The sequence below is a fragment of the Lipotes vexillifer genome, unplaced genomic scaffold, assembly GCF_000442215.2.
Source record: "Lipotes vexillifer unplaced genomic scaffold, Lipotes_vexillifer_v1.1 scaffold49, whole genome shotgun sequence".
NCBI classification, from domain to species: Eukaryota; Metazoa; Chordata; class Mammalia; order Artiodactyla; family Lipotidae; genus Lipotes; species Lipotes vexillifer.
Genome location: NW_006790551.1, coordinates 4105868 through 4125206, shown reverse-complemented (window position 1 = coordinate 4125206; position 19339 = coordinate 4105868). Strand labels below are relative to the sequence as shown.

At 37.6% G+C, this 19339-nt stretch overlaps 1 pseudogene; it reads right to left on the bottom strand.

Annotated features, from left to right (window-relative positions):
• LOC103073703 (40S ribosomal protein S24 pseudogene) overlaps positions 1-19339 on the bottom strand; it is a 117300-nt pseudogene that overhangs the window by 31557 nt on the left and 66404 nt on the right.

Below are 19339 nucleotides of genomic sequence, written 5' to 3'. Positions count from 1 at the left end.
GTGCAGTTTTCAAGGCTGCCACGAAGGAGGCAAGAGCACAAGGGATGGCACATGGTGGGTTCTCATGGACCAAGTTTGGACGTAGCATAATCTTTGTCTCACATACTCCATTAGTTACATGGGGACGTAGCATAATCTTTGTCTCACATACTCCATTCCACTCAGTTACATGGCCACACCTAGGCTGTCCACCCAGTCTCCAGCTATGTACCAGGGAAAGAGGAAATAGGTTTAGTGATCAGATGAAAGAGAAAGATGAAAATAGGAACTGTCTCAAAAGAGTTGTGAGGATTCTGTAAGAGAAGGTGTCACATAGCTAATGCTCAATAAATATATTATTAGTATTATGATGCCTTTGATTCCAACTAAAATTTTTATATAATAATTTTCAACACTAGGAGTCTAGATTCAAACCTTCATAATTTTCCAGTTGCCATGAGTGAATATTAACATTTCATGGATAGTAATTCTGAAGTAATAAGAGGAGCTCAATTTTATTAGGCATGCCATATGCCAGATAATGTATTAACATTTACATGCAATTTGTCTTTTAATCTTATAAAAACTCTCTGAAGTCAGTATAATGCTATTATGCTCATCCACAAGAAGAAAAAGGTCAGAGGTTTTAAGAGCCTTATCCAGAATCACTCAGCTAGTGCGTGGTAGAGTCGGCTGTCAGTACCCACATTGCTAACTGCTAGGCTGGACGACCTCCTCAATGCTCAGAGTATAAGGACATGGGCTCATTTTCTAGCTGTATAATCTCAAGCCAGAGATGCTTTAAATCAGTCATAATTATCTGGAAGTATTTCTAACATCTATGTGAATTCAAGGTGGTAAAGCAGAAACAGACCTTCGTTTCTAGGAATCTACAAACCAATGACATGGACAGAAACACACTGTTGAGAATACACTTCATACAAATGCATCATATATAAGTGTAGTAGATTACTTTTTTAATAAATTAATCAATGTCCTCCCCCCCCACCTCCTTTTACTCCTTTCTTTTGACCTAATTCCAGCAGAGAGTTGGTTCTATTTAATTGCCTCAGCTCAGGGATGAGGACAGGGTAGGTATCAGAAATAGGTTCCTAGTCTCTCGGGCTCTTCTGTTCCAAAAGCACTTAAGCCCTCGATGGACCTAAGTGAGAACAGATAAAATGACTGGGACAAACAGTGGGAGGAGGGTAGGGTCCACCAAAGCTAGGAAAGAAGTCCTGGGGCCTGGGAAGAGGAGACAGGCAGACAGGTGATGAGGGTAGAGGAGTTGATAGTTCGCAAGGGGAGGAACTCTGGTTTCTGTTTACCAGGCAGGTTTCCAGGAGGTAATTAGAATGACAGACTGTGGGGAAGCTCAGGCAGATAAGACCACAGACAATAAGACCATAAGCCTCACAAAGATTTCTTCTGTCTTAAGCTTGGTATAGAAATAACATACTGGAGTACTTCTAACTCTTAACATAAAGGTGCCCTGGGGATCTGGTTAAAATGCAAACTCTGATTCAGTAGGTCTGAGGTGGAGCCAGAAATTCTGCATTTCCACCAAGTTCCCAGGCGATACCAAAACTGCATGCTTAGAATAACAATGGCGTACAATATTGCTGGACTTGAAGGGGCCACCTGGGCAGAAATGAGCACCTAGGAGCTGTGTCATCCTTGGCAAATGTCAAATGTCATTTGAGCAAATCCAGCAAATCCAACAGTCTAGTTCAAATCGCCTCCCCTTTGGTCCGCACTTTCCTTTGTCAATAAACAACACCTTAAACAGTGACATCCAACAGAGGTCAAGGCCATTAGAATCCCGAGCCTTTGCTCCATCCACATCTGACTTATCCCACGTGAACATCATTAGGGCATCCTCCTATGACAATCTTGAATTCAAGCAAAGGTGCACAGCACCTTGGAAACCCAGGGAGGCGGTGGTGATGGGAAAGCCCCCCACACTCACACTTGTGAACCAGTCCCCAACCACAGTAGTTAATGTGATCATAACGAGCAAAAAAGAATAAAGCCTTGGCTCTGGACCTCAACAGACCCAAGATTTGCATTATGGCCTTACCAACTTGCTAGCTGGAAAATATCTTTTCCCTGAACTTCATTTTCTTGGTTGATAAAATGAGACTTTTTGTGGGAAGTAAATATGAAGATATATTAGGTTCTTTCTAGTTGATGTGAGTGAAAACTGAGTCAGGTGGGAATGAGTTTGGTGATCCCTAAAGTCCTCTTAAAATAGTTTGGAAGGGGCTTTTTTTTTTTTTTTTCTTTTTAAACAGTGTTTAATCTCTGCAAATTATATTCAGGCAGTTTAGTTCCCAAAATATAGAGTTCCTCTCCTGCCTAATGGTGCCCAGGGGTATTTGGCATAAAATACCTTAAAGGGAGCCAGTTGTAAGCCTTCCTTTTCCATCAATAATCCATTAGTCACTTATCCTACCTCTGCGTTTAGGCCACTTATCTGTAAAACAAGTTCACTTTTAATTCTGCTATATAGTTCAAAGCCAAGGCTATTTCCCTTAGTTACCTTGATCTCAAAGGAAGTAATTACTTGCTATCAAGACTCTCTTATGATTCAGATTCAAACAAATCAGATTTAGACAAAATTGCCAGTAAATAGTGTTTCTGGAATCTCTGGAACAAATTTGCTCCCTCCTGCTCCTTTTCTGTTTCTGTACATGCTGTACTTTGTTCCAGAGATTCTGCCACATTTGCTTTAGGGAAGGTTAATTTTAATCATTGGCATTTTAAAGAAAACATTTACAATTTTCTCAGTATGTGATCAATGTTAAAAAGGTGGCTATAAGATCGGAGCAGCAACAAGGATGGCTCCAGTGGAGAGACCAGTGACCTGGAAGTTCTGAAGATGTACAAGGTCTCTGTTTCTAAGGGAGCATAAGGTACTTGCAACAAGAAAATTAGTGACTAGGCATATTAAACTTTCCATGCCATACTAGGAATGAGAATGCTTTGAACATTTTCCTTTAGGACAACTGTATTTTCCAGCTAGCAAGTCTTTCATCTTGTGGCAGCATGCTTACCCAGCTCCCACACATAGATCTTGAAATTTTGGGCAGCTGTACCAAAAATTACCACTAAAATGTTGGTATCGTAACAATTGGTAATAAGCACGTTTGCTTGACACAGAAGCTGAGTTCAAATGGGAATAAGAGATGGTGAAGTTTAACTGAAGAAAGGATGGATGTGCTAATAAGAAACTTTCTTATCATGGTCGAGAATTTAAAGTGATTGAAGTCTTCTGCGGGTTTTTAGGCAGAGAAGCAATATTATCACAATATATTTAAGGAAGTTGGTTTTTGTTGTTGTGTGCCCCATAGATTGATAAAGGTAGAGATAGCAGTTAGGAGGTTTTGTTGGTAGACCAAAATACAAAGTGATCACAATCTTTACGGTAATTGTACCTTTAAAAGTGAAATGATTATGTCTGAGATGTGTTTTAGAAAACAACAACAACAACAAAAAGCACCTGCAGAAATATTCCTTGCATTGGATATTTGGTGTGAAAAGCAGAAAGGGCTTTCTTCGCCATCAGGTAATATCAGTATTTTGTTATTTAAAAAGTGATGGAGAGAATATATTCTTCAGTGAGGGTTTAATGAGTAAAACGAGGGCCATTTGACCGGTTATGGATCATAAAACTGGTATGGGCTAAAGGTAGAATGTGGCTCATTTAAAGGTTTTGTTTGCATAGCACAGTGTTGATTTTCAATGACTGAAGTCAATTCACTACTCTATTGTCTTATGTGTAGTCACAAAACATAATAACTTTACCTACCTGGACTCCAAACGCATTTGAATTTGTGACCTCTGTCTTACACATCCTTTGAGGTCCTGTTTATCTAGTTTTACAAAGCTGTGCTTTTAAATGGTAGCAGAATTGCAAAAATTGCCTTTGTCTTTCATCTCATGGCAGCATGGTTACACAGCTCCCACACGTAGATCTTGAAATTATGCAAACTTTTGGAAGTAGAAAAAAAAAATGTTGTTTCTCTATCATTGTGTGGGCTACAGACAGAATATGAGGATTCTCTTAAAATGCAAGCAGAAAGGAGGATGCAGAAAGTAATAAATCTTTGGTCATGGGGTCTTAGTCAAGAGCAAGATCTTTAAAGAAAATCTACCCCAGTAAACAGAGGGGCAGGAAAATAGGTAAAATCAGAGAACAAGATTTGATGTGGTTTTAGTGAGAAAGGGGTCACATAAATGACCAGCTATGGCTTGGAGGCCTCTCAGACAAACTTAGTAAGAGGCCAGAGGAGAAACCTAACGTCCAGGAGAGGGCCAAGACAAATCACAATTTTTCTTTCAGCGTGGCTTCAATTTTCAATTTTACGGTCCTGTCTCATGCAGTTGAAGTGATGAACAGGAAAACTGCTGATGGCGTGCGTATAAAATCTGGAAGGTAGAAAGACACTTAGCCAGCTTGAGGAAAGGTACAGAGAGACCAATACGAATAGGAGCTTGACTCAAAAGATGTTTTGGGCCAGTCAACGGAGCCATGCTAAGACTTTTAGGACAAAATGCAGATATAGTTTCAAAAAGGATGAATTTGTTAAAGTACTTCTTCACTAGAAAGAGTCTTGAATACAAATATGTGCATCCTCTCTTTACATGCCCGTAGGACAGCACCTAATTTTCTTTCCAAGAAAGCAAGTATAAAAGCTGCTATTTGTTTGCTTGTTTGTTTTTCAGGTAAAACCTAGCACATCTTTAAGTCGATGTGTAGAGTTTAAGTAAACCCACTGTCCCCCTTCTGTGCCACATTACCAGCTAGTGCATGGGATTTTAATTCCCATTATTTTAACTATTGTTTTCGTTATCAAGAGAACAAGGTAAGACCGAATTTCATAACATTAAGCTACATCTGCCCAGAGGCTGCACAACTTCAGAAATCTGGGTTGGTGCTCAGAAACCTTGTGTTCAAAAGAGTATAATTATTTTGTACCAAGGCAGTATGATGGGAGTATATAATGTAATCAAAATTCTTTCAAAGTACCCTATTTAGACACTCAACTTTCTAATACTGTGAATGCTTAAGTGTTATAGCCTCAGTATTGCCTCAGGATCAAGGAAATTTTATGGAGAGCCAAATTATAGCTTTCTTTTTAGGACAACAAACACATGATTTAGTCAAGAAGAAAGGGGGAACATTGGAGACCTTTCATTTGAAGACGATTTTTAACGATAGCATCTTAATTTGTAGATCTAGTACACTCTTACTTTGAAATACAATCAACACATATTGAGCACTTACAACATATCCTATACCATGATTAGTGCTTTTGCATATTTGGAGTAATTATTCTCTCCATAGCCCTCTGGGCTAGATATCATTAGCACTGTTCTCATTTTTAAGATGAAAAACACTGATGCTTAAAGCAATTTGCCAAGGATTACACACTTAACAAGTGGCAGAGTGGGAATTAAAACTCCAACTCTAACGTTTATTCTGTGACATACAGATAAATCATTGTTCAAAATGCCTGTATTTTGGGAGAATTTAGCAATTTCCTGTTGAACAATTTCAATGCACTGGATTTCCAACAACTTTGCTACTTTAGTTGTATATGCTTCTGATGTGTGTGTGGTATGTGTGTGTAAGTGTAGCAGAGTTTGGAGAATAAACTATTTTGTGAAACAAAATGCTCAATATTTGGAAACATTTGCTTAATTGTCACCTACCCCTGATTTAAGTGTGGCAGCTAAATAAATGAAATACTTTCTAAATTCAAGTAAGATCTTTCCTTTTATTTCCAAATATAATGTAACCAATGTTGTTCACCTCACGCATTGACTATTACAAAACTTTCCAACTAGTTTATTTACATCAACTTTTCCCAATTTTGAATGGTGTCAAATTAATCTTTATAAAGCTCTGTTGCTATAATTTTCCTTCTTACCTAAAATGTTTAGTGGTTAAAAAAAAAAAATTCTTCCCATGTGAGACTTCCTAGCTTTCCTCCATTTCCCCTAACTACTAAAAAGATTTTTGTCTTTGCTTGTTTAGTTCCTCCTCCTTCATCCTCTAAGGAAGGAGTTTTCAAATCAGGTTTCAGGAGATTATCTAACGAGGGTGGTAAAACCATCATCATTGTTTTCACTATTAAAATTAAACATTATCAATTACGAACGTAAGTGGCAACAAACAAAAGTAATGTTAGTGATACCTGAAGCTTTTCCGCAATAGAAATATATTTATATATATAAATATTTATATAAATATATACATACACACATATATTATATATTTATATATCATATTTTAGTTGTAGATATCTCAAAATATCATTTACACTCATCACTATTTTTTTAATATACATTTATTTATTTATGTATTTATTTATTTTTGGCTGTGTTGGGTCTTCATTGCTGTGCGCGGGTTTTCTCTAGTTGTGGCGAGCGCAGGCTACTCTTCATTGTGGTGCGCGGGCTTCTCATCACGGTGGCTTCTCTTGTTGCGGAGCACGGGCTCTAGGTGTGCGGGCTTCAGTAGTTGTGGCTCGTGGGCTCAGTAGTTGTGGCGCATGGTCTTAGTTACTCTGCAGCATGTGGGATCTTCCCGGACCAGGGCTCGAACCCGTGTCCCCTGCATTGGCAGGCAGATTCTTAACCACTGTGCCACCAGGAAAGCCCCACATCACTATTTTTTAATTATAGCGGCTATTAATTCTATCATCAGACCTTGTTATTTAATGTATAGATAAAAGAACATATTATTATGGCATAATTTTTAATAAGTCATATTTTATTCACCATATTTCAATATATTTGATTTCCTTTGTAGTCTAGTGTATTCTATCTTAGGCGTTTAGAAACATTGTTCTGAGAGAGGGTCCACAGGCTTCACCAGACTGCCCACCAGTTGATGGCACAAAAAAACGTTACAAGCCCCTGCTATAAGAGTCCGATCTTTTTAGGGTCTTCAAGATTGCATAAAGGAGAATTGGTGGATTGATAGAGGAGGGGTCAAAGAAAATGGAAAGGAGGAACAAGGAGAAAGAAAATAGAAAAGTGGGGGGAAGAAAATACCAAGTGTTGTGTGAGTTGGTGAAGAAATAGCAGACGAAAGATTAAGGATAGGGAGAAACTATGGAAGTTAAGAAAATAGGAGCAGGAAGGAAAGAGGATTTTTGGAAGTGTTGGTTTCATTGCAAATGGAATCCCTGTTAATGTTCTTAGAAAAGTACAAAAAATATGATTCCTTCCTTCCTTCCTTCCGTCCTTCTTTCCTTCTTTCCTTCCTTTCACTTCTCCTCTTTGACTATGACTCTATTCAGAACTGGGCTATGAGAGCACTGGGATTTATACCTTCAGTGGATTGCCAATGAAGTTCTTCAAGAAAACTTCAAATGAATTAGCCTGGCATCAAATGTCCCTGAATTGTGTCAGCCTTTCAAATGTGTACCCCTTCAGTTCCCAGCATCAGTCTTCTTTTTGAGCCAAGGCATGCATTTAACTGTCCCTTGATCATCCCCGAGCATATCTTAGAAATATGCCTTTGCTATTTCTAGATTCTCTGCCTGAATTCTCTCCTTTCAACCCTTTCCCTAATTTTTGCCAACGACCTAGGGCCAGCTCTTCTTCTACCCCAATAAAACTTTCTGCAATGACTACACATCGGTAATCAGCAAACTTAATCCGGAAAAAAACAAAGAGTAAACATTTTAGGCCTTGTGTACCTAAGCAAGTCTCTGTTGTAACTACTCAACTCTGCCCATCTAACAGAAAAGCATCCATTAAAAATATGTAAATGGATGAATGTGGCTATATTCCAATAAAATTTTATTTACAAAAACAGGTTGTCGGCCAGATTTGGCCCGTGGGTGATAGTTTGCTGACCCCTGTTCCAAATCATAGCAACTCTTCTTTTCTCTGAATTCTACTAAGCTATTTTCATAACCACTCATTTAGCTCTATTTATAGCCTTATACTATTAGTTATATCTTCTACTATAAGCTTCTTCAGGAAAAATTTGATAGTGTGGACCCTATTGTTGAAGAAACAAATGAACAAAGTATTGCATGTCAGTGAGATAGAATGTATTAGACCTAACACATTTCGAATAAATATTTCTAGTCCCCTATGTATGTCAATAATATAGCGTCAATCACATGTAATTGTCAATTTAGACAAACCAATCCCTAGGCTGTCAAGAAACATTAAGAGCTTTTCAAAAACACTGATATTGTTGACTTGCATTCAGAGAAGAATTAATAACATTTTTCCTACAGTGAAATTTTTTTCAGCTTTTTGTATCTGATTTTAAAAACTCATTAAAGTTACATTATCTGTTTCACTAATGTGTTTTAATGAATTTTACTGAATGGTTTATTATATTTGTCATAAATGCTGTTACCTCCCAGAAAGATAGAGTTTGGAATAAAAAAGCCTAGATTTGAGACGCAGCTCCATCACCTAGCTTTGTGACATCAGGTAAATCATTTAATATTTAGGATCTCTATTTTACTTTTTTGTAATGACAGGATAATACATGTGTTCACTGCCTTTAAATGGACAATGAATGTGAAAGTCCTTTGTAATAGGTAAAATAATTAAGTCTCACATGTTTTTGAAGATGCTATCATTGCCTTCAGGATCTTTTCCTTCAATGTATTTTTAAAAAATAACTGCTTCTAGAATAGCGTTAAGGAGAGTGGTAACCTCATTGATCTGGCATTCTGGCAGCACATGGTCCAGAGCCCAAGGAACAGGAACTTGTTGGAGGTAAATGAAAAAAATCAAGGTCACATCAAGAACTCTCTCCTTCAAGATTTCAGTAGGTTCAAGAAAGAGTGAAAAATTCAATCCAAAGACTATGACAATACCTAAGTGGGTCTAGATCAGATGGACTAAATGGGAAACATAACACTAGAAATATAGAAAAGACATATTGGAGTGTTGGGTAGGGAACTTGAATTGATTCCAGAGAATCACTTTGAGAACAATCAGAAAGATTAAAAACAGGGCTCAACTCTGGCAGGAATAAAGGCTGGAGACAAGGAACAGCTGGAAAAAAATAAATCATGGAACTAGGTTTTTCTGGAACATCACATTTTCCAAGGAAGAGGACAACCATGGGTGGGCAAGACCTGGTAAGAAACCCTTAGCTGGCAGGGGTAGGACACTTCTACGTGTTGATAGAGTTGGTGTAATACAGTGGAAAGAGCAGAGCTCTGGAGCCAAGCAATTTGAATTTCAGATTTGTCCCTTTGCTAACTGTGTAATATCGATTTTCCATAAACTTCATGCTCTTTATCTGTAGATATTGTGAGGAAAGTACGTAATGCAGGGCATGGCATGTAGATTGCATTAAATAAATGTTCGTTCTTCTTAGGACAATCTGCATCCGGATTTAAGACAGTAAAATATTGTTTCCAGCCAACTTTCTCCTTTCATGAAAATTCCTCAGATTTTGCTAGACCAACATATAATGTTTGAATGGACTTTGGGTGGCTAGCTGAATATTAGGGGTAGTTGGGAGAAATTAGATGGGATAAAGAACATCTAGATTTTAAAAGGATCTTATGGGTTTCTTTTTTTTTTTTTTTTTTTTTGCGGTACTCGGGCCTCTCACTGTTGTGGCCTCTCCCGCTGTGCAGGCTCAGCGACCATGGCTCACGGGCCCAGCCGCTCCGCGGCATGTGGGATCTTCCTGGACTGGGGCATGAACCCGCGTCCCCTGCATTGGCAGGCGGACTCTCAACCACTGCGCCACCAGGGAAGCCCTATGGGTTTCTTTTTTTAAGTTTTTGTTTTTAGTTGTAGTTTGAGCAAGACTGATTTCCTGTTTTTAGATAAGTACACCTATTTGAAAATGTGTTAATTTATGCATATCAACTGTGGCCATTTCTTGGATTCAATGTAAATTGAAAATTTGAAAGCCTAGTGTGAGTGCTTTTGTTATACAACAATTTTCCATCTGTTAACTTAAAATTATATACATAGATTTCCTTTCCATTTTTTATTTCTGTCTCCTAGACACTGATTATAAAGAGACTTATTAGGATTAGCTTCTATATTCATTTCCTAGTTTTTGAAGTTTATTTCCTTTTTTGTGGCATTCTTTAACATTCTATGAACTTAATTATTAAGTTTAAAATTATTATCAATAGATTATTTTCTTAAAAGCATCTCTGTATGGCATTTTCACACTTTGAAGTAGGTATGCTGTTCTATGTATAAAAACTTACGTAAGTAGAAATGTTCTATCAGTATATTAATAGAATATATTGTCACTATATATTAATTAGACTCTAGGTTGTTTTAGTTGAAGACAATAACTTTTGCTACTTTAAACAGAGTGGGAGTTAGTAGAGAATCATTGAGAGATCTGGAGAAACAGGCTTTATGCTTTCCGAAACAACAATAGAACCTCACTTCTAATTGGCCTGCTAATGATTGCTGTTGCCACCACCAAATTCAAAACAATGCCAGCACACCAGCAAAATTGATGCCTGGCTTCCTGCTCACTTTCAAATTAAAGTCTCAGCAGGTACTTCTGATTGATGGAACTTAAGGCACTTGTCTGCACCCTAACTGGAAAGGAACCTGGAAAATATTTTTTTTCTTAAAATTTTAACCAAAGAGAGTAGGATTCAAAGTACAGGAACCTATCAAGGTGTGGAGAGATATTCAAAGTTTTAGAAGAGCCCTGAATGGCATTAGTCCACTGCACTCTGCTTGGTCTTCTCAATAGCAGTGGAGAAAATTGTTATAGAAGTTTATGTGCAGGCCGAAAAAACTCTTATTTACATAGTTTTCTTTCCATTTTTAGGACTCCTTCTTGCCTGCTCCCCACCCATCCACTGGCCCTCATCATTGTTTTTTAGTTCAGTAAATGGCATTGTTATTCACTGGGAGTCATCCGTGCTCTCTTTCTCCTTCATCACTCTTCCCTCCAATCACAAAATCTTACCAACTCAAATTTTGAAATATGTATCAAATATATCCACTTCTGTCCATCTGAACTGCCACAACACTAGCCTCTGTCATAATTATCTCTTTCATAGACTAATGCAGGAGTTTCTTCAGTTATCTCTTCTCTTTCCCACTTGTTATTTGTTAAGATTACTCCTTTACCAAAGAAGGTGTGTTCCTTCTATATGCTCACGTGGTACCCTTATTTTTCCATAAAGAACTTTTCCAATTATATTTTTCTACACTTATAATTTAATAATTATTTTTGCAAGTTATAAAATATCTGTCTTTCCCACTGGACTATAAGCTTCTGGAAAGCAGGGACTGTGATTAGTCATTGATATATTCCTTATATATAACATATGTGTGGTTTAAAAAATGTAGGAATGAGGTTAACATTACATACTAACTTTGGAAGATTACATAAACTTTGCAGAGGCTTCTCTCCACAGCTTTAAAGGTCCTAAAGAATCTTTACTCAATGCTTAATCTTTGGAGGAAATGACAATATTTTAAAAATAAAGATCTATCCTCAAGGGAAGAACCGGGAAGAAAACTTATTTATCCTAGATGGACCAGCATATGGCTTTTGCTCATGAATGGGCCTCCATGACTACCTAAATCAGAGTTACCTACAATGGGAATTTTATTCTTTTTTTCATTTACATGTTGAGTCTTTACTATGTGCTAGGTAGGCACTGTGTCCAAAGCTAGGGGTGCAAAGATGACTCGGGCATCTCAAAATTGCTCACAATCTAGTGGGAGGAGAAGCTTTAACAACCTCTTTACAGGATTATCTAATAAATTATCTATCTCTAATGGAGAGTAAACAAAAGTCTTGATAATAGAATGTTTGATATTACTGGCAGAATGAAGACCAGGCAAGATTCAACTTGAAAAATAATCACAAACCAGGAAGAATGTTAAAGAAAGATATTTCAGACAGAGATAATAAGAATAAAAGTATCAGTGCTTGAGTGAGTGAAGATGGTTGTGTCTCCTAGTCAGTGAGGGAGGATAATAAGAATAAAAGTATCAGTGCTTGAGTGAGTGAAGATGGTTGTGTCTCCTAGTCAGTGAGGGAGGATTAAAAAAAAAAAAAAAAAAGACCAGTTATTCCTCAGGCTAGATGAGGGAGAATGGCTTGACCACTCCATATTAAACTGCTGTCCTACAGAGACTGTTTTTCATCTACTGACAGTTGGTCCTGTGCTGTAGGTCAGTTTTGATTAGTGTTGCTAGGTTTGTACTTCTCTGTCCATTCTTTCTGACCCCACCCCCTTTGTGATAGACCACAGAAATCATAATATGGTTGGCCAAGGAGAAGATACCATATGATGAGGTCATTAAACACAGGTTGCCACCTTTCCAAGATCACCCTCACCTCCAGCCTTGTCAGAGACACATGTTGTGAGTCTCATCCCATCAAGGCCAGAACAATATGGACTCGTTTTAATCCTGCCTCCTTTTCTTCTCAAACCAATCACTAGCACTTGCCCACAGGAGAAACACTGAATGTAGAGTCAGACTGATCCACGTAGAAACCCTGGCTTGGCTACTTAGGACTTTAGGAATGTTACTTATCCTCTCTTAGATGATTTCTTCAGGAAAATGAAGATGGGAGTATTTCCTTACAGAGTTGGCATCATGATCATGGGAAGTAGGATGAGCAAAAGTGCACATGGCAGGCAGTCCGTACTGGTTCCTTATTTTCATGTTTCTCCCTACATTATAACAACTCTTTTGTAATCTAAGCAATCCATGTGATAAACTACCCCATCCTAATGCTATTACTAGTACCCATTAGATTAAGACAGTCTCAGTGGTCCTTTAACAGTTAGCATAACCTCAGTAATCTTAGGTCACCCTGACCTTTGAAATCCAGGGTGCGGTAGCCCCACAGTCACAGCCTTAGATCTCTGAAAACACCTCATTTTTCGGTCAGCAACATGAACTCTAAAGAGTTGAAGTTAACTTTGTATTTCTCCACTGTGCCACCAATGTATGGTTTATGTGAAAGAGATGTTCAATTTCTGTTAATAAATGACATTTATACACACATCTTCCTTTTCCAGTCCTAAGCAAATGCAGTATGCTGTGGCTATGAATTGCTATAATGCACCAACTCTCCCTGGTACAATTAAAATGTAAGAAAACAAAGAGAAGTTGTGTTTGCCCTCATCAGTACACTTATGCAAACTAATTACTCTCTCCTTCCTTCCTTGTGCCCTCTCTACCTACCCTTTTGTATTCATGAGGAATGAAAGCAAGACCCAGCCCATTTCTTTTGAGTTTATTATTCTGACTGCTAGGCACCTGCTTCCTGCAGTTCCTTTTGTGTAGAAAGCATTAAGCCTTTCTTCCATTCACTTTAAGATGCTTTAAGAGTCACATCAGTAGGATGTAATTAAAAAAGACAAGAACAGCAGGGGAAATGCCAGACAATTACTAAGAGACACAGGGTACAATCAAGGTTGAGACAAACTAGTTTGTATCAAAAGGAATTCTGATTACCGCCATAGTTATTATTGGTATTTAACATTTATTGGGTACCAACATGGAGTTACGCACTGTACAGAACGTAGAATTAGACCCTTTCCTAGCCAGGCAGTAATATTTAAAAAGCTGTGAGATTCTTCTAAAGCTGCTAGTCTCAGGTGATACTCTCCTGTGTGGAGAATTGGAGGCTTGTGATCCTATGCAGATCTTGGAGTTATTATAGGGGAAATAAATGAGATAATAAACTAAACAATGACAATTGTTTGCAGTGAGAACTCAAGAAGAATTGGTATACAGAGGGGAAGGCAGCCTTAGTCATTCATAACAGCGTTAGGTTCCTAAGTGAAGCTGCTGGCTGCCTGGAGAATGTTGCTTTTCTCCATGTGTAAAGCTGACTTCTTCCGGTTGTGCTTTACTTTCAGCAAGTCCCTGTAAAAATACTGTTTTAGTTTTTCTTGAGAAAATGTTGGGGCATTTTTCAAAGCACTCGAATAGTATTATCAAATGTAAATATTTAACCGTAGGCAAGCCAGCTAATAGCCCAAGAAGTCCTTTGACTTGGCAAAGGCTTATTTTTTAAAAATCTCTGTAGATCTTGTACCAGAAAGAGTACTGGTGAATAATAGGTGCTGATGGAACGAGTTAAGGAATAAATGAGTGAAAACAATGAAAACATATTTAAATAATCAAACTACCAAAACAACTGGGCTCTGAATTTTCCGTACAGGAAGCTGTTTAGAAAAAAGCCTTTTAGTCAGCCATACCAAGCTGCGACAAGGCCATAAATTGTAACCGATACATGCTGTGTCAGTGATATGACACGTGGGAGCCAAGAAATTGTCTTTCTGTTATATTTGCTATTAGCCCAACCCTTGTTTAAGTCTAGTTAATTTGCATTTATTTGCTTACTTTCAGGCATGAGCTGATTCTTATATGTGCATTTTCAGACAAATAAAACTTACTCTCTTAAGTTCTAAAACTATTTTGGATGAATATCTTTCCAAAATATGTATACATTGCCATTCTTTCTGAAGCAGAGCATATTCTGTTCAGTTTTGATCTGCACATTTTTGGAGTAATGTTGGAAAATTGGAGCAGATTTAGAAAATAACTTTCCACAAACTTTACAGCCCAGGACACATATCCTGAGCTTGTTGCCTTCCCAGTTTGCAACTCTGAGACATTTGAGAATTCAAAATTCCAATCTGGTGTTCCAGGTGGTTTTAAAGGATATTAGTTTAGGTAAGAAGATAAAATATGTTTTTTTAATTAGTGATTTTTTTTAAAACTTGATTTTTTTTTTTTTTTTTTTTTTGCGGTACACGGTCCTCTCACTGTTGTGGTCTCTCCCGTTGCCGAGCACAGGCTCCGGATGCGCAGGCTCAGCGACCATGGCTCACGGGCCCAGCCGCTCCGCGGCATGTGGGATCTTCCCGGACCGGGGCACGAACCCGTGTCCCCTGCATCGGCAGGCGGACTCTCAACCACTGCGCCACCAGGGAAGCCCTAAAACTTGATTTTTATGTTTTAAATTATTTGGACTCTGTTCGTATTCTTATCCCAGGGTCTGCAAAAGATAGATTGGATCAGTACCAAGTTTGTCAATGTGAGCCATCCTCAAGATAATAGAGAAAAAAGGAGTGTGAGTATCCATCCATGTCATTATAAGTAAGCTCCTTTCTCTCTACACTTTCTAATGAATCAAAAGTGACTGAAAAAAACCTGGAGATTAATCCAGTACAAACCATCTTTACCATGGACATATTTGAATTTAAATGGAACTCTTGAATGCTACCATGTCTCTAATTCTGTAGAGTATGTTCTGTTGGCTATGACTGCATAACCTTTGGACAAAAGACAGTAGGAAAGGCAAGCCTTGGAAAAAACAATTTATCAGGGTGAAATCCATATTATCGTTAATCATGAAGATTTCCCTGAGAATATTTGCCAGTTTTGTTTTTTTTGAGGATAAACCTGGGATATCAATGCTTGCTATTCACTTAAAAACAGGATAAAGTGACTATTTTCTTTCTCTTTTACATATAAAAATGAACAGATCAGATAGCTCTGATTATCTCGGATAATTAAGTAGATGGAACTTGAATGCCTATAGCGGTGTTTACGACACGATTTACCCTGAGCTTCGATGCCTATGTTTTCTTCCCACACTCTCTGGAGCACTCACTGGTAGTTGAATGTAAATGTAGACTTCACCAAGCAATATATTTCTCCCTCTTGATGGCTTGGCTTAATGATACCTGCTCTTAAACTGTCCTCAAGACTCAAATTCAGGCCACACAATCTACTATTCTAAGAAGAATCCCCTCCCTAGAAGGAGGCCTGACTTCTCAGTTTTTTTTCTGAAGCTGGGTCATCACCTGAGGTGCCTCTTTTGCAGTTTGGAAACTTGCAAAACCAAGTGCTGTTCCCAAGTTACTTCCTTTATTTTTAATAAACACTTTCTCAGATATTATTTGCTGAAGATGTAATATGAAGGGATAGAAAAGTGCTTTGAATACAGTTTTTATCTCTTTGGTGGAGATTAAACATTTTCTAATGAACTGCAAACACTTTGAAAGGGGATTGGAAGAGCAGTTTTCACAGCCAGTGAAAATGTGTGAAAATTATTTTTACTGCATTAGTTTGCACTGCTGCAGTATTTTGAATATTTGCCAAACTGTGTGAATAATTAGTGTGGTTTGATAGCCAAATATGTTCATTCAGTCACGTGTGAGAAATAAATTTATCGTGCATTGCTTTTTTGTTCTTATATTCTTACGTGTAGTAAACCTAGTCTAACCAACTAAAATATTGCTATGTGATCTACCACAGCTGGTCCTAGACTCATAGGATCATAGATTATGCTTAGCTGTTCAACCCATAACTAATTAGTAGCTGTGACAGCTTACACAGCAGCCTGCTTTAAAGCAGAGAAGTCTAGGTGCTAAATGTGAAACAAAAGCCAATTTAATAAAGAAACTGCATTTGATAAGAGTAGGACATGCATAGGGATTTTGTTCCTCTTGCTTTGACAAATGTGGAAGTAATGTTGTTGATCCAGACCCGCAGCTATAATTACTGCAAAAATCATTTAAAAGTCCCAAAGGTTGCTGTTGACTCTCCCATTGTTGCACTGTGCTCACTCATGAACTGTTTAGTCTTCCTTCAGTTGAACTACTAGACTGAGCACTCCTGCAGGGCAACTGTAAGACATACTCACCCCTGGTCGATTCTTGAAAAAGTCTGTTGAATGTAAAAAAAAAAAAAATCCCGAGGGTTCTCATGGCACTTGGGACCATGTTCTAAGCATGTGCACCATTGGCTGAGTTTCCATTCAGCCATGAGCTTTGAGATGAGAGATTCTGTTTCAGGGTCAGCCATCTAACTTTAATCAAAAGACTTCAGACAGCAAGAAAGACGTCACATTCTTTTTTTTCCCAGATAATTCTATGGTTGGAAATAAGTTTTAAGAAAACATTAAGTGAATGTGGTAAAAGAACGGAACTTGAAAGATGAAAAGGATGATTGTGGATCATCAGAGGCAACTGTGTCTGATTTAGAGATAGATGTGAGATTCAAAGGCCAGTGTTATGTATTGGATATAATGGTGTTACATGTTAGAGTCAGGCAGACCTGTGCTTGGACCCTGGCTCTGCTCACTGCTAGTTGGCTGACCTTGGGCAGTTACTTAACATCTCTACACCTTACTGTCTTCAGTATGCACAATAAAATCTATAGAATAACACTAACCAGGCAGATTTATTGTCAGTGTTAAATGAAATAAGGTTCAGTACTTAGAATAGACTAGATACTCAGCAAGCCGAAGGTATTTTTTTACCATTATTATTAACATAAAGTTAAGAAAATAAACCCCTGCCAAAATTTGAATAAATCTATTCTTCCTAAATCCGAGATGGCTGTTTAAATTGACACAGAGCAAAGAATATCTTTTATATCTCTGGTGAGAACATCATATTTCAAAGTTTAGACCATTACAGGTAATAGGAGGGCAATCCATTCAGGAAATTTAGTTCAGTCAGAAAGTCATTTCTGTAGACAATTTTAATCTTTTATGTTGTTAATCATCTCTGTAGACCTGGAACATGTTGAAAATTTATTGTATTAAAATTTATTATATTAATGGATATGTTTTGCTTATTCTGGCAATCTGAGTCAGTTTCAGTAAACTGTGAAATTATGGAAATCATGAAAATAATAAAATATATATAGACCGGAGCTCCAGTGGGTAACCTTTAATAACAATCTAGGCAACTGCCTGCAAACCAAGCTTGAAACCCTGTCAGAGATCAGGGAACATAGGCTCTGGCTCTTATTTCCTTTGTGACTCAACTGAAAGTATTATTTGTAGTTCTCACAAACATAAGTGCACCATGTGACCTTTACAAGAAGTGCAGTTCATAATATCTTTCACATTTATCTTTTTCTTTCTCCAGTGTTTATGTATCTTCCATGTCTTTTCCCTTCAGAGTCTTCCCTATTCATGAATAGCCTATACTTTTCCTTTCTGCTTTTAGTTCATCAACTTTCTCTGCCATTATCATCTATGAAAGACCATGTCGTCCTGTCAGCAAATCCTTAAAGTTGGGGTTTGAGATTTATGATTCCATTGTAATATCCTATTTTATCCAGCAATAGTCTATTACATTGAAATCTAGATGGAAAAATATTAGCTAATATTCATATCCTAACCCTTCACAGTATTATTCACCCTTGGTATCTCAGTGTCTTACAAATACACAGAGAGGATTGGATGATATCACCAAAGCTCTCTCCATCGAGGAGTTGATGGTAAAAAGGGACATAGAAAAATGAAAGCATTACTTTAGTGAATCGCAAAATATCTGCCTGACGTTCATTTTCATGCACCATGTTCATAAATACATTTCTAGACAAGGCAGAATTCTAGGGCATTATAGCTCCTCTAGACTCTTTTCTGATGAATACTTGTCTTTTTAATTTAGGTTGATTATTAGAATTATTAGCACAAGAAGCACAGACTTGCTAAATCACTTCCCTGTGATCACACAGAATAAGGCAAAAGATGTTAGGAATAGAGCTGAGGACTCTTGATGTTTAGTCTCTTGCACTAGTTATTAAGCCCATTTCTTCTCTATTAGCTGTACAAAAGACATATCTGGTGTCAGTAAGTAAACCATATGTTTATCAGACAGAAAATGTGCATCACAGTTTCTCTCCTTCTACTGTCAGAGTGCTTAAGAGTACAGTTTGGGAACAGAAAAGATTCAGAATGCCATGAGGCTGTTGCAGCTACACCAGACTTGGAGCCCTGAGGTTGAAGAGAGGAAAACGCTGTGGTTAAATGAGCTTCCTAAACAGTACAGCCTGATATTTTATCCCCTGCCTACTGGCACATCCTATGGAAATAAGGATCAATCTGGACATGCAAATAACTTAAAGATGTGTATATTATTCTGACTGATTTTATAATGCTGTCACCTATTTCCCACTCATCCTTTTTAGTTAAAATAAAATAATATGTGGCAGTGAAGCTTTGAGAAGCAAATGATTACAGGGTATGTTAACAATGATACCCCAGTTAGAGTCTGGTGGTTTGTTAGAACAGGGAACACCCTCAGCTTTGCTTTGAGCTATTAATTAACCAACCAGTCATTAACTGCTGCTAACAATTGATTTAGAAGGAATTATTGCTTAAATAACAGGAGGTATTTAAGAGGAAAATAAATTAAAACAAAGAACTGCTGGATCCTGGGAAATAAATAGGAGTTCTTGAAATATACAGAATAGCTGCAAGGACTCTGTAATTATCAAGTGATAAACAATCATTGGGAAGCACATTCCTTTATTTTATTTTTTTCCAGAAATAGTGACAGTGTCTTATAATCAAGGACTTCACTGTCTTTATGAA